At 37.9% G+C, this 13,327-nt stretch overlaps 1 long non-coding RNA gene across 1 annotated transcript; it reads left to right on the top strand.

Moving 5' to 3' along the window:
* The first annotated feature begins 1,166 nt into the window (after nucleotides 1–1,166).
* LOC141521817 (uncharacterized) lies at nucleotides 1,167–11,256 on the top strand. The gene is made up of 3 exons (XR_012478065.1): nucleotides 1,167–1,487; nucleotides 8,531–8,611; nucleotides 10,636–11,256. It is a non-coding gene; the product is annotated as an uncharacterized LOC141521817 (long non-coding RNA).
* The last annotated feature ends 2,071 nt before the right edge of the window (nucleotides 11,257–13,327 follow it).

Genomic DNA, 13,327 nt, shown 5'->3' with positions numbered 1-13,327 from the left:
AGATATAGACAGAATAAATGGAAATAATGACTAGAGGGAAGGCACCAGCATTAAGGGGGACCAGGAAAGGCCTCTAGTAGAAGGTGCTTTAGTTGGAACCTGAAGGAAATCAGTTAAATGGGGAGATGGAACTGATGCATTTAATCTATGGAAATGCCTGGGGGAAGGAGTCTTGTGGAAGGAACAGCAAGGTCAGCAGGAGTTCTACATTGGAGAAGACTGGAATCAAGAATTTTGTATTTGATCCTAGAGGTAATAGAGAACCATTGGAGTTTTTTGAATAGGTGAGGGACAACATGGTCAGACCCACACTTCAAGGAAATTCATCTAAAAGCTGAGTGGAGGAATACTGGTTGTAGGAAGAGACTTGAAGCAGATAAACCAAAGAGCAAGCTATTGGAATAATCAAGAATGAGGTGATGAAGGGCCTGATCCAGGGTAGTGGTAATGTCAGTACACTATACTCCATGCTTTGAGAATATAATTTTTAAATATAATAAAAATTTTAGAATATTTAACCCAATTGTACTGTTCATACCTTTCTAATGCCTTTTGATTTTACAGTTTTCTTTTTCTTTTTGCTATTTTTTAAAAATTTTCAAAATTTTCAGAATTTCTTTAAACATATATTGAAATATCTTATAATTCATATTATCATAAAATTCTTCTTGATATGTACCCCAATTCTCTTTTGCTAAACTATAAATTCATTTACTATCAAAGTCACAATGGAAAAAAACACTAAACAACTCAACACTACCAATTCAGTTTGCTTAAAAACTATTATTAAATCTTTTCCACAATCATTTCTTAATCCACCTGACTCCCCAGACATCTCTTAGCCTATAGCCTTCTGGTCCAGAGTTCTTGTTCTGAATGACTTAACCCTTTCATCTCCAGATCTTCTGCTACAGAGCCTTGTTCAGCTCATTAAGACTCTCACATGGAGGGGCAGCTAGGTGGCATAGTGGATAAAGCACCGGCCTTGGAGTCAGGAGTACCTGAATTCAAATCTGGTCTCAGACACTTAATAATTACCTAGCTATGTGGCCTTGGGCAAGCCACTTAACCCCATTTGCCTTGCAAAAAAAAAAAATCACATGGGCTACAATTTAAGATCAGGACCACTCCAGCCATGCCTCAGTTTATTCCCTGACCATCTTCTTACCAACTACTTTGCTGATGTACACATATACTCATGATATCACACTTTCCCTGCTCACCCCTTTTCTAGTTCTGGAATCATTAGCCTATCAATACTGTCATTGCAAGCAGAAAGGATATATCCAATTACTCCCCTATGTCTCTACTCTTTCAGCCCTGTCGATAAAACAACAACAAAAACTCTTTCAAGCAATATTCCTTTATTTCTCAATAAGACTATATCTCTTGATTTGTTGTAGCACCAGAGACAGGTGGGAGCAACAATAACAAGAAGACGTGAGTTGCTAAAGAACACACTTGGGGACCCTGCACCGTGAGGAGAGGTGAGTTTCGATGTCTGTAGCATAAAAGTGCCATCTCAAACCTTTCATGGATACATTCACTCACAGAAACTTGGTCTGTTTGTTGTAAAACATTCTGTCATGATGAAGCTAGGCCTTCAGGCCCATTTGTTTAAAAGCAGCTGAAGAAGAATATGGAAGCTTCTAAGTAGAGTGACCCTAAATAGATCTCCCTGAACTGAGGTTAGCTGACTATTTATTAAAGAGTTGAAGAAGGAATTAATTTCCCAGCTTCCTCCAGTTCTGAGGTTCCATAATTGACTCTTTTATTGTCATCTGATGATACCCATTTTCTCTCACTCACAGGTGGGATCTCAATGCTAATCAGTATTAAAGCTTTCCTCTATTCCATATTGGTGGGGAGGGGGACAGCAAGGAGAGAAGAGGGGAAATCACTGCATTAATGTTGGACTTTTGTACAAACATCCAATTAATGTTAGCTTTACTATAACTCAGTACTCCCTGACTGAAAAGATCTACCAACTGAAAATACCCCATAGTAGAGATAGCAGGTATGTACTACCACTCTCAGAAATCTCAAGAGAAAACAAAGGCAAGCCTTGGGGTCTTTACCCACAATGTTTCTGCTTTTCAGTCTTTTCCTTATGGCTTCCAGCTAATCCCTCAACTGAAATTGCTCTCATTAAAGTAACCAATAACTTGACCAATCTAGACAACAAGACCAGAACTTTTAGAGATAAAAAGATAAGCTCTCCAGAGCATGGACTCTGCTCCAGGCCAAGAGTTATCTGGGAAGGGGGCAGCTAAGTGGCTAGGTGGTTCAGTTGATAGGGCACTAGCCCTGGAAGACAGGAGGACCTGAGTTCAAATCCAGATTCAGATACTTTATAATTACCTAGCTGTGTGACTTTGGGCAAGTCACTTAAACCCATTGCCTTGAAAAAAAAAAAAGTTTTCTGGGAAGTGAATAAAATAATGGGTGTAGAAAAATAGAACAGTACTTAACAATTGCCAAATCTGCTGTCCTTTTCTCAATCTTTATTCTCCTTGGTCAATAGTCATTAGATAGATATTAATATTCCAATTCTTTGCTACTGCAAAAAGTGCTGCTATAAATATTTTAGAATATATATATATATACATATATATATATTTAATAAATATATGTGTTAGAACAAATATTTGATATATATTAGAACATATGTATTATGTGTTAAAATATATATACATATATACAGAGAGTGAGAGAGAGCACTTTTCTTTTTGTCATTGTCTGGTTTAGTATATATGTCTTGAAATGGAATCTCTGGGTTATAAAATATGTGTATATACTTTCTCACTATGCACCTACTCCACAGTACCTTGTAATTTGACTTCCCATTTGACCAAATTGTGGTACATGAGTGTAATGGAGTTTTACTGTGCTGTAAGAAATGATGAATATAATGATAATAGTGAAGCACCAAACTACTTACATGAACTGATTCAAAATGAAGTAAAAGGAACCAGGAAAACAATATACACAATGACTGCAATAATATGAAGTGGAAAGAACAATAGAAAAACAGTCAAAACTGAATGCCACAAAATGATAATAACCAAGGTTAGCCTCAAAGAAGATATATTCTGCTATTTCTTTGCAGAGATGGGGGACTATATATGTGGAAAACCATGTCTTATGAGACTTTTTTCCATATTGGTTTATTTTATTGAAATTTTTCTTTTTTTAAAAAAATTCTTACCATAAAGGATGGCTCTCCAGGAGGCAGCTGGGGTCAATGGGAAACAGGTGATCTAAAAACAAAAGCCAAAAATAAAACTTTTCATTTTAAAATGTAAAAAAAAAAAGGAAAGAAAAAGAAAGCAGCAAAAATCATGTATGACTTTTTTCTAGAAATTTAACAGAGTGAGGAGAGGGATAAAACAAAAATAAGAAGATGTCAAGGATAAGGAAAGCATTTACTTTGGAATTTACGTTTTTCTTTTTAATGAGATATTTAAGCAACAAGAAAGGAGCCAGTAAAGGTGGAGAAATTTAAAGTTATCAAAGGGAGATAATAAATGAAATAAGCTCTAGAAGAGAAGAAGAAAGCAGCAAGAACAGATCATCAGGGTTAGTTATGGCAAAAGGGAGAACTCCCTCAATCTCAGAGACTGGTGCAAAGGAGGAAGTATGAGTAAGGTTGTAGAGGGTCAGGGTAGTGCAGCTAAGCAAGTGCTCAAAAGATCTGGGTTTAAAACCCAATTCTGCCATCTGAGTTACCTTGGACAAGTCACTTAACCTCAACTTTCTCATCTATAAAATAATATGGTGACTTAAATGAACTCTGAGATCCCAGTTCTAAATTTATGAAACTATGAAGTATGGAGGATGGGAAGTAAGATATTTCATGATGGATTATTTTAAACTCAGTAAATTAGGAGGCAGGTTATCTGATTCAGGGGTAGAGTTGTGGGTTTAAGGAAAAAGTTTGGATATTTGGAAGAGCTGTTTTGGAGAATATAATATTGGTTCAATAAGAGATGTGGAAAAGATTTCTGAGGAGTGGCAAAAGTCAGGTTTGATAAGAATTTTCCATGGATCAAATTATAATTTCTGGGAATCTATCAGTTTCCTGACTTCTGATTTAGGAACAGAAGTGAAGTTAGATGGTAGGAGTGACCCAGAGAAAGAGATTAGAAAAGGGAAAGGGGTGGAGAACCACTGAAGTTCAAGGTAGCAATGGGTCAATATTTGGAAAAAGTAAAATAAAGCTGGGATAGAGGATACAGAATCAAAACAAAAGGGGAAGACAGAAGATTGAGCAAATAATGAAAACAAAGATCAGACTCCTGAAAAGTGGGGGGAAAAAGATCAGGAGATTCTGATGGAATTCCAGAATTCAGGATCAACTAGGAGAACATTTGGAGGTGATAGTGAAGTTTAAGATGAGAGCATCCCTAGGGTAGGTTGGAATAAGTGATGCTCAGAGTTGAAAAGACTGATGAATTGAGAGCCCAGAGTGATAAGAAATATCTTCAATATTCAAGATGAAGTCACCAAAACTTATATCAAAGGTTGGAAAGAAGGGGAGACTTGGAACATAGTACTAAAGTCCTTAAGTCACATTAAGGGAGTGACTTAGTGGTCCTTAGATCATGACAAGAACTTGAAGAGATTGATAGACTTTGGGTCTGCCATTTCCAAGGAAAGGTTGCCGAGTTGTGATGACAAAGTAAATCTGGAAGGAGTCTGCTGACTCTAGGCCCCATGATTCAGGAAACATAAGAGAGGGAATAGTCACTCAGTCATCAACATTCAGACACTGTGCTAAGTAATGGGGATAAATAGAAGGGCTAAAACAAAGATCATGGTTTCATGAGACTCATAGTCTAGGGGAGATAACATACAAATAACTCTATACGAATAATATATAGGATAAATTGGAAATAATCAACAAAGAGAAGACAACATAATTAAAGGGGACTAGAAAAGACTTCCTATAGAAAATAGGATTTTAGCCAGGACTTAAAGGAAGCCAGTGGCCAGAGATGATGAGGGAGAAAACTTCAGGCAGGAAAGTCAATCAGTAAAAATGCTCACATCAGGAGAGATTGTGTTGTGGGAGAAACAGCCAGGAAATCAGTAATGTCACTGGATCCAAAAGTATGAAGTGGCGAATAAGGTATAAGAAGTTTGGAAAGTTTTAGAAAGCTAGGGGATGGGGAAGGGAGGTTATGAAGGAAATTGAATACCAATTTTATATTTGAGCTGAAGGGAACAGGAAGCTCCTGGAGTTCATCGAAAGGAGGATGATATAGTCAAACCTGCATTTTAGAAAGATCACATTGACTACAGAATGGAAGATAGAAGAGACTTAAGGAAGAGAGTCCATTCAGCAGACTATTGCAATATTACAGGTGTGAGATAATGTCTATGTTAGAGTAGTGGTAGTGTCAAAGAAAAGAGAGGTTTGGATGTTTCAAAATTAAAACCAACATAATACATTGTCTGTGACAGTTGAGAATGACACCTAGGTTTTGAACCTAAGATAGGGAAGCTAGGAAGAAGAAGGCATTGGAGAATAGGGGGAGATATTGGGGAGAATCATGAGTTCAGTTTTGGACAGGTTAAGATATTTACAGGATATCCAATTCCAGGTGTTGGACATGTCAAGGAATAGTGATATTTTCAGAGTGAAACTAGTTTTTCTGAGGGGTATTCCAGGGAATGAAAAGACATATTCAATTTGAGGTGGTGGTACTGGGACATACAGATAGATCCTGTGAGTACAAGTCAGAAGCTTGAAAGTCCAGATCTAGGTATAAAGATTTGAGAGCCTGTAACATGGTAGTGATAAGTTGAAATCATAAAACTAGATAAGATTGCCAAGGAATGAGTATAGGATGAAATAGAGAAAAGGGACAAAGGCAAAAAGCAAAAGTCAACATTAAGTGATTGGAAAGAAAATGAAAAGACTAGAAAAACAAATATATAAGAAGTGTTTAGAATGCTGGAAGGAGAACCAAGCAATATAGTATCTAGGAAATTAAAGGAACAAAGTTAATCCAGAAGAGGGTATCAAATGATAGTCATAGTTGAAGAATCTCTCCAGAAACCTCAGTGATCATGTGATAATCCTCTTGGGGCCCTTCTCTCTTCATTGGTTATGTTGAAATGAAAATTCTGGGAAGAAAGCAAATAGTTAACTTGTCTGACTTTCTCACTACAAAGCCTAACTTGTATAATTTAAGGGAATGTTTTTGTTTTTCTATTATCTCTGGGAAAAGTTGTTTTGTATCTCTCCTTGAACTAATAGAGACTGTCTTACTATCCTGTATCTGATCAGAAACTTCCCCATAGCATGTATATGGTATTATACATATTATGTCAAACATTATCTCAGACATGGGCCAGAACCATCTGGCCCATGGAGTACACAATGTTTAGATTACAATGTTGCCCCCAAAATGAGCAAATTATTCTTGACTATTTCTGTGATTCCCTAAACTTACTTGAACAGAAGACATCCTTCTTCTTTTTTTTTTTTGGCTTTTTGCAAGGCAATGGGGTTGTGACTTGCCCAAGGTCACACAACTAGGTGATTATTAAGTGTCTGAGGCCGAATTTGAACTCGGGTTCTCCTGACTCCAGGGCCAGTGATCTATTCACTGTGCCATCTAGCTGCCCCAGAAGACATTCTTCTAAGCACTCCCCAAATCCTTCACAACTCACCCCTTCCCTTACTTTTCCCTTTAAAAGTTCTTTTATCTTTTCACAAGTTGCTAGTTCTTAGAACACAGTCCACATGGATAAGCTGTACCTTTGCTCAAGCATAAATAAACTTATCTGTTCCCCATAATTCTGGGTCTCTTGAGTGTGAATTCTTCACTCTGCTCAACCAGAAAATTAAACTCCATCAGTTACTCTCTCCTTGGGACCATCATTTTAGAAAGGATCCCAACCATGCTTTACCTTGCTTATGCCTGGAGTCTCTCCAGAATCCCCCCTCCTTCTTCTTACATGGTGAACTGCCCTTTTTTGCCTTCTTCCCCTCATTTGCAGGTCCCCTTTATGTGTTGTCTTCCCTTTTAAAAATGTAGGCTTCATGAGGGTAGGGATTACTTACATTCCCAGTACTAAGAACAGAGTCTGGTGTTACAAGAAAAATTCTTCTTTGGGCTTTCACCCCAATTAAAGAGGCAAAAGTCAGGACAAAGAGAAGTAAAAAGTTTTTATAAAAAGTACATCAAGGTAGCAACACATAGACAAGCTGATCACTGAAGATCAGCCATGGCTTCAAGATGGAGACAGCTTTTCAAGGTGGAAACAGCTTTTATAAGATAATTCAGATAGGTCCACCTCAGCAAAAGAGGTTAGACCATGCTATCTCTGTTCCTCCCCAAGGTATATGACAAAAAGCAGGTAATATGAAAGATAGAAGACTTGATGTCTCCTCTACTCACACTGGTTGATAAAAAGCACTGAGAACAATAGGTAACTGTGTCAATATAATTTTAAATACCTGACACATATTTAGTGTTTCATAAATGATCTCTCTAACTTCAAGTGTGTTCTAGAGGAAGATGTCTGAAAAAAAGTCATTGGCTTTTGTGGGCGGGAGGACATCAGTGACTTTTGAAAGAACTTCATTGGGATTTTGGAGGATTTCAATAGGCATCCGGTTCACCTCTTGTATATCTTTGTCACACAATTTCTCAACCTCTGCAACTCAAAAAATTAAAAAAAAATTTTTCATGCCACTTCAACCACATACTGGCATCTCATGAATCTCATGGAACTAAACAGTCCCCAAGATCTAGAAATATGAAATTTTCTTTAATAATCATCATCTCCTCTTCCTCCACTTCTAACATTCTCGCATTCACACTAACTCTTCTCTTCACCTTCATGACACTCTCTCCAGTTTTGCCATTTCATCCCTGAAATTGTGACATTGCTTGCTTTCATAGCCAATGTTTGACCTTTGCCTTTGTCCTGCCAATCTTCTGAAATACATTACCTACCAATACTCATCCTTGGGAAATCCCTACCATCTATTCTCTCCTTTCATATTCTACAGGGTCAAGAAAGTCGTGAACAATGACTACTAGAAACTTATGGTGAAAAACCCTAGAGGTACCTTTGCTGTTCAACTCAACCACTTTTGCTGATTCCTTCTTTCATTTCCCAGAGAGAATGTTTCTTGTCTTGTCCTCTCTTCCCAAGTTCCTTAAACACTCCAAGAGTCCGTGAGAAGAAAGCACAATCTCTTACTTCACTGAGAAGACTGAGGTCATTTGAAATCCCTTCTATTCACCAACCCTACTACTGAAGATTTCTTCTCTCTTGTCTCAGAGGGAGAGGCACCAACCTTACTCCTTCCTAAGATTTCTAAAGTTACCAAGGAAATAGAGAGTGTGACCTGGAGATGCATATATATGAAAGGATGTATATAATTGAAAAACAGATGCCTAAATGGGCGGGGGGGAGAGAGAAAGGTGGGAAAGAACAAAATGAGAAAATGTATGTCAGATACTTTGTAACTTTTTATTTTTTTTTGTTTACATCACTGAAAATCCAGATGGCATTGAAATTCTTGTGATGAAGATGTCTGCCCTTCACCCATTCCCCAGTCACTCTACACAAAGGGAGCACAGAGAAGGTAACTTTCATAGAGACACATGTCCATTTAAAGGGAAACAAGATGGGGGACAAGGTATGTTGTGGTCAATTGGAAAAGGCAGAAGACGAGTGAATTATATTCTATTTACCTCTTATGTATTCAGCCATAAAAGTAATAAGAGTTATGGGAGCAGTAGGCTTAACTGCTCCATCTGAGTTCAAGGAGTTTCAAGTAGCTAAGAGCAGGTTGGCAACTCTTTATTAAGACAAATTTAAAATTATAAAAAAGGGAGAAAATGTGGAAGTTTAGTGACCTCTTAAGATGCCTAGAAAATTCTTTCTTTCATTTGTTTATAGAATCAAAGTTTGATGAGTATGCATGCTGATTATTTGAAGAATTCATTTTGCTTAGACAGAACAAAAGTAGCTGCACTGAGTGAACTTGTCTCTAATCTTGCCATCTCCAGACATTGGAGATAGGTTGGGAATCACCTGGCAATGTTTATTAATGTGAATGACTGTCCCAAATCAAAGCCATAAAATGTCTACAGAGAGGGACTCAGAAAGGGACTCTAAGTCTCAGCCAGATGCAATGATCAGAAAACTTCTCTTAAAGACAGCAGGATCCTCTGACACAAATATGGTTTTGATGCCCATAAACCAAAAATCAGAGAGAGGAATCGGCAGTCATAAAGACATTTATTCATTCATTTGCCAAATATCTATTGAACATCTACTGTAGGCAAGGCATTACATTAGCAAGTGGAGCATTAGCTTATTGACACTGACTTCTTGCTATTTCATGAATAAAATGCATTATCTCTCTGCTCAGACCACTCTCTCAAGTTGTCCACTCTACACAGAGTGCTCTCCCTTCTCATCTCTCCTACCTGGCTTCCCACGTTCCAACTAAAGCCCCACCTTACAGGAAGTCTCTCCCAATTCTAGTGCCTTTCTTCCACTAATTATCATCTATTTTTTCCTGTACATAGCTTGTTTGTACATATTTGCTTATTTGTTTCCCCTTTAGATTGTGAGTTCCTTGTGGGAAAATTCTATCTTTCACCTTCCTTTGTATTTTTAGCATTTAGCACTATATCTGGCCCATTAATAAATGCCTATTGACTGAATGGTTTTCTATATTGTCTACTAGACTAGAAGTTCAATGATAGCAGGCAATATATTATGTCTTATGTGCATTTAGTTCCTCACATCTGCCACTACATTGCTCTGTATATAGCAGGCATCTAATAATCATTTTGGTTGAATTGAATCAGGGGACACAACCACATAAACATTATCTAAGGCTCTCCTTTGCCCTAATTGAAAACTATTTGGTTGCCCTGAGGCACTCCCAAAGCTCAGAGGAAAAAGAATGCTCCTAGCATATTAGCCAAATATTTACCCACTGAAACAATCCTTTTCTTTCCAGAGTGTTAGATTCTTCAAATACTCCATTCCTCTGTATTTGCTCAGTCAAATTAATATTTCCTCTCCACCTGTCCCCTTGGCTCTTTAAGCCTTTCTGTATCACTATTCTGAACTCTTTCCTATCCTTCCTAAACGACACACAAAAGGGCTATTGGAGGAATTCCAGGTGTTTCCCATTCAAACCAAAGACTCCCATGGTCACAGGACAGCTCTTCAGATCATCCAATCCCTTTCCTCCAGGGATGGTACTGAGCATTGCCAACAAGCTAGGCAGATTTTATCAGTATCTCTAAGAAGTTTCCTGGTGGGGTCTTGCCCTGCAAAGGGTTAAAGCAGACCCCTTTTGCACCCAGGAGGGAGGGGGATACATGCAGATAGAAACAACTAGAGTAATCCATGAATATCCAGAAGTGCAACCCATAATTTCAAAAGACTTCTGTCCACCTTTTTCTTTAACCTTCATCTGACCCTCTCATGACTGGTACTTTCTAAGAAGATCCATTCTGGCATCTTAATATGCATAAAACTGCACAGTTGAGATATATAAGCCATTTTGTGGTCAAGCTATCACTGCCATGATATCACTGCCAACCTCCCAGGAACAGATATATATATATAATTTTGCTTCCCCAGGCTGAACAAAGATGGTGTAAGGGATACAGCAGCCTCACCAATCTCTAAACAAGAAATCTCCTGGAAGCCCAAAAACAACTACAAGAGAAACTGAATCACCCTGTCAGAATAAGACCAGAAGTAAAAGGCCCCAAATCCCTGTTTTCTCTGCTGGAAATTTGGATATTTTTGTCATTGTTCAGTTGTGTCCAACTCTTTAAGATCCCTTTTGGGATTTTCTTGACAAGGATACTGAAATGTTTTGCCATTTCCTTCTTCATCTCATTTTACAGATGAAGAACTGAGAAAAACAGTTTTAAATGATTTGCCCAGGATCACACAGCTAGAAAGAATGTGAGGCTGGATTTGAACTCCTGACTCCAGGTCTAGAATAGAGTAACCTCCAATTCTCCAGGAGTTTTCCTTCCTCTTACATGAACAAGTACCAGTCCCCAGGTCCAGATGCCTTCCCTTCCCCCAATTCCTGTTCCACCTAAATTCAGATTAAAATCTCACAAAAACCTACTAGACTTCAATGGTTTGGGAGATGAAGGGAAGGAGGACAGAAAGTAATGGGCCCAGCATACCTGTTTTTTTTTATCATTCTACCTGATCACCCTTGGATTTGTATCTTCCCTCTAATAAAATTGACTTATTTTAACTGTCTTTTTATGAGTTCCATGTTTCTTTATGCTGGGCTTTTGGTGTGTTCAACCTTCCTAAGTCTATGTTAGAATAGTTGGGTGGGTAGGAGTCAAATGGATCAAAGATGGATGGGTATATGTCTTCTCATGCCCCCTGTAGTATGAATGAGAAGCCCATGTGGTTTGTACCTTGTCCAATAAACAGGGTAGTTAGATCGACTTAGTGTGAGGCTTTGTATGTGTTTCTTCATATAATGAAAGTGATTAGCACAGGTATTTACAAATGGAACTTCTCTAATAGTCCTCAGAAATGATCTGCTGGGAAAGAAGAGCAATTTGCAAATGCCTACACTATGCAACTTTCATTTAGATTCCTTTTCTCATGACTAATTGGTTATATAAGCTCTGTACTGATTAGCTCAGGAAAATGCATTTACATGTCATTGGTTTCATTCAGGTGCTTCATTTTAAGTAAACCTGATTTGTAGATACCCAAATTTATAAGGGGGAAAAAAAGATAAAATGTGAATCATTTAATTTTTGAAAGAATTTTTTAAAGAAACTTTAATGACCTCCCAAACACTCAGTGATGATCTCCCCCAAGCAATGTAAATAGACACCTACTCTGAACTTTAAAAAACTTTAAAACTCTGAGTTTTAAAATCTTGAGAGAGGGAGAGAGAGAAGGGAAGGGTCTAACCCTGGAGTCAAGAGGACCTGAGCACAAATCCAGCCTCAGACACCCAATAACTTACTGAGCTGTGATGCTGGGCAAGTCACCTCAACTCCATTGCCTTGCACAAACCAAAAAATTACAATAAAAAATAAAAATAAAAAACTTGCCAGGAGAACTGAGCCTGCGTGATTTGTCAAGAGTCAAATAGCCAGTATAGTCACAAGACTTGAACCCAAGTCTTCCTAACTCTGAGGCTAGCACTCCAATTACAGCTGCCACTTACAAAAGGATTCTTCACTTAAAATGACTAGAGGGCTCTCTAGAAAGGTCCCAAGTCTATTCAAAAATATAATTTGATCTGCCAAAGCTTCATTTGCAAACAGCCTTTCAGAAACATTGAATAAAGTGAAAGACAGCTATATTTCATTTCAGTAAGTCAGGTTCAGCAATAGGCATTCTAGAGGAGGAACCCTTCCTTGGTTAAATCAATCATTTCTTAGTAATTGGATCATTGGGATGATTAGGCCCTGCTGCCCCAAATATCTGGTTCAATTATTTTTCCCACTAGGTTGGATTCTATTCATCAAAGTCGGTTTATTACTCATAGGAAATAACTTTAGTTATTATCTTAGTCGGAAACTATTTTTTAACTCGATCACCTCCCTAATTCATTAGATGATTTTGCTTGTTTCCAGAAATAAAATCCACCCCTGAAGAACAAAGGTTTTCCTACCATGACTGTATTACAAAGCCACAATCCTATGCCAGTGGCCCCTGAAGGCAATTACAAAAGACAAGTTCATTTAGAGCAAGTGTTCAGCTAAAATCCCTTGACTTGTTAGTCACACCTTAACAGATAGGGCCCCGATCCCTAAGAATAGGAAGCAGGCTGCACAGTGAAAAGAGGAAATGACATTTAAATCTGAGGATCTGGGTTTCAAAACCTACCACCCTCCCTCAGGAGCTTGACCTAGTTCCTAAACCTCCATGGGCCACAGTTTCCTCATCAATAAACATGTGGGAGATAGACTAAATGACTTGAGGACTCTTTCAATTCTAGAAATGAGATTCTATGGTCTGAGACTACATATTTCCTGGAGATCTGAAGAGAAAGAGAAGCTACAGAAATGGTCATGAGTTGAGGGAGAGAAGACAGTCACATACAAATTTTTCAAATTTGCTATTTTTTTCTTTGGCCTTTTACTGATTGGTCTATTGACTAGTATACAGGGATAAACATAACATAGCCCTTACTCTCAGAAAGCATATTTTCTATTGAGAGAATACAACATAAAGGCAAGCAAGTAAATGCAAAATAGATGCACATTGAGAAAGTGCTAAAAACTGTGGAGAATAAGGAAAGGTCTCACATGGAAAATGGCACCTGTGCTGG

The sequence above is a fragment of the Macrotis lagotis genome, chromosome 1, assembly GCF_037893015.1.
Source record: "Macrotis lagotis isolate mMagLag1 chromosome 1, bilby.v1.9.chrom.fasta, whole genome shotgun sequence".
Taxonomy (NCBI): domain Eukaryota; kingdom Metazoa; phylum Chordata; class Mammalia; order Peramelemorphia; family Peramelidae; genus Macrotis; species Macrotis lagotis.
Note: the sequence above shows the minus strand (reverse complement) of the source record. Positions and strands in the feature narration are given on the sequence as shown.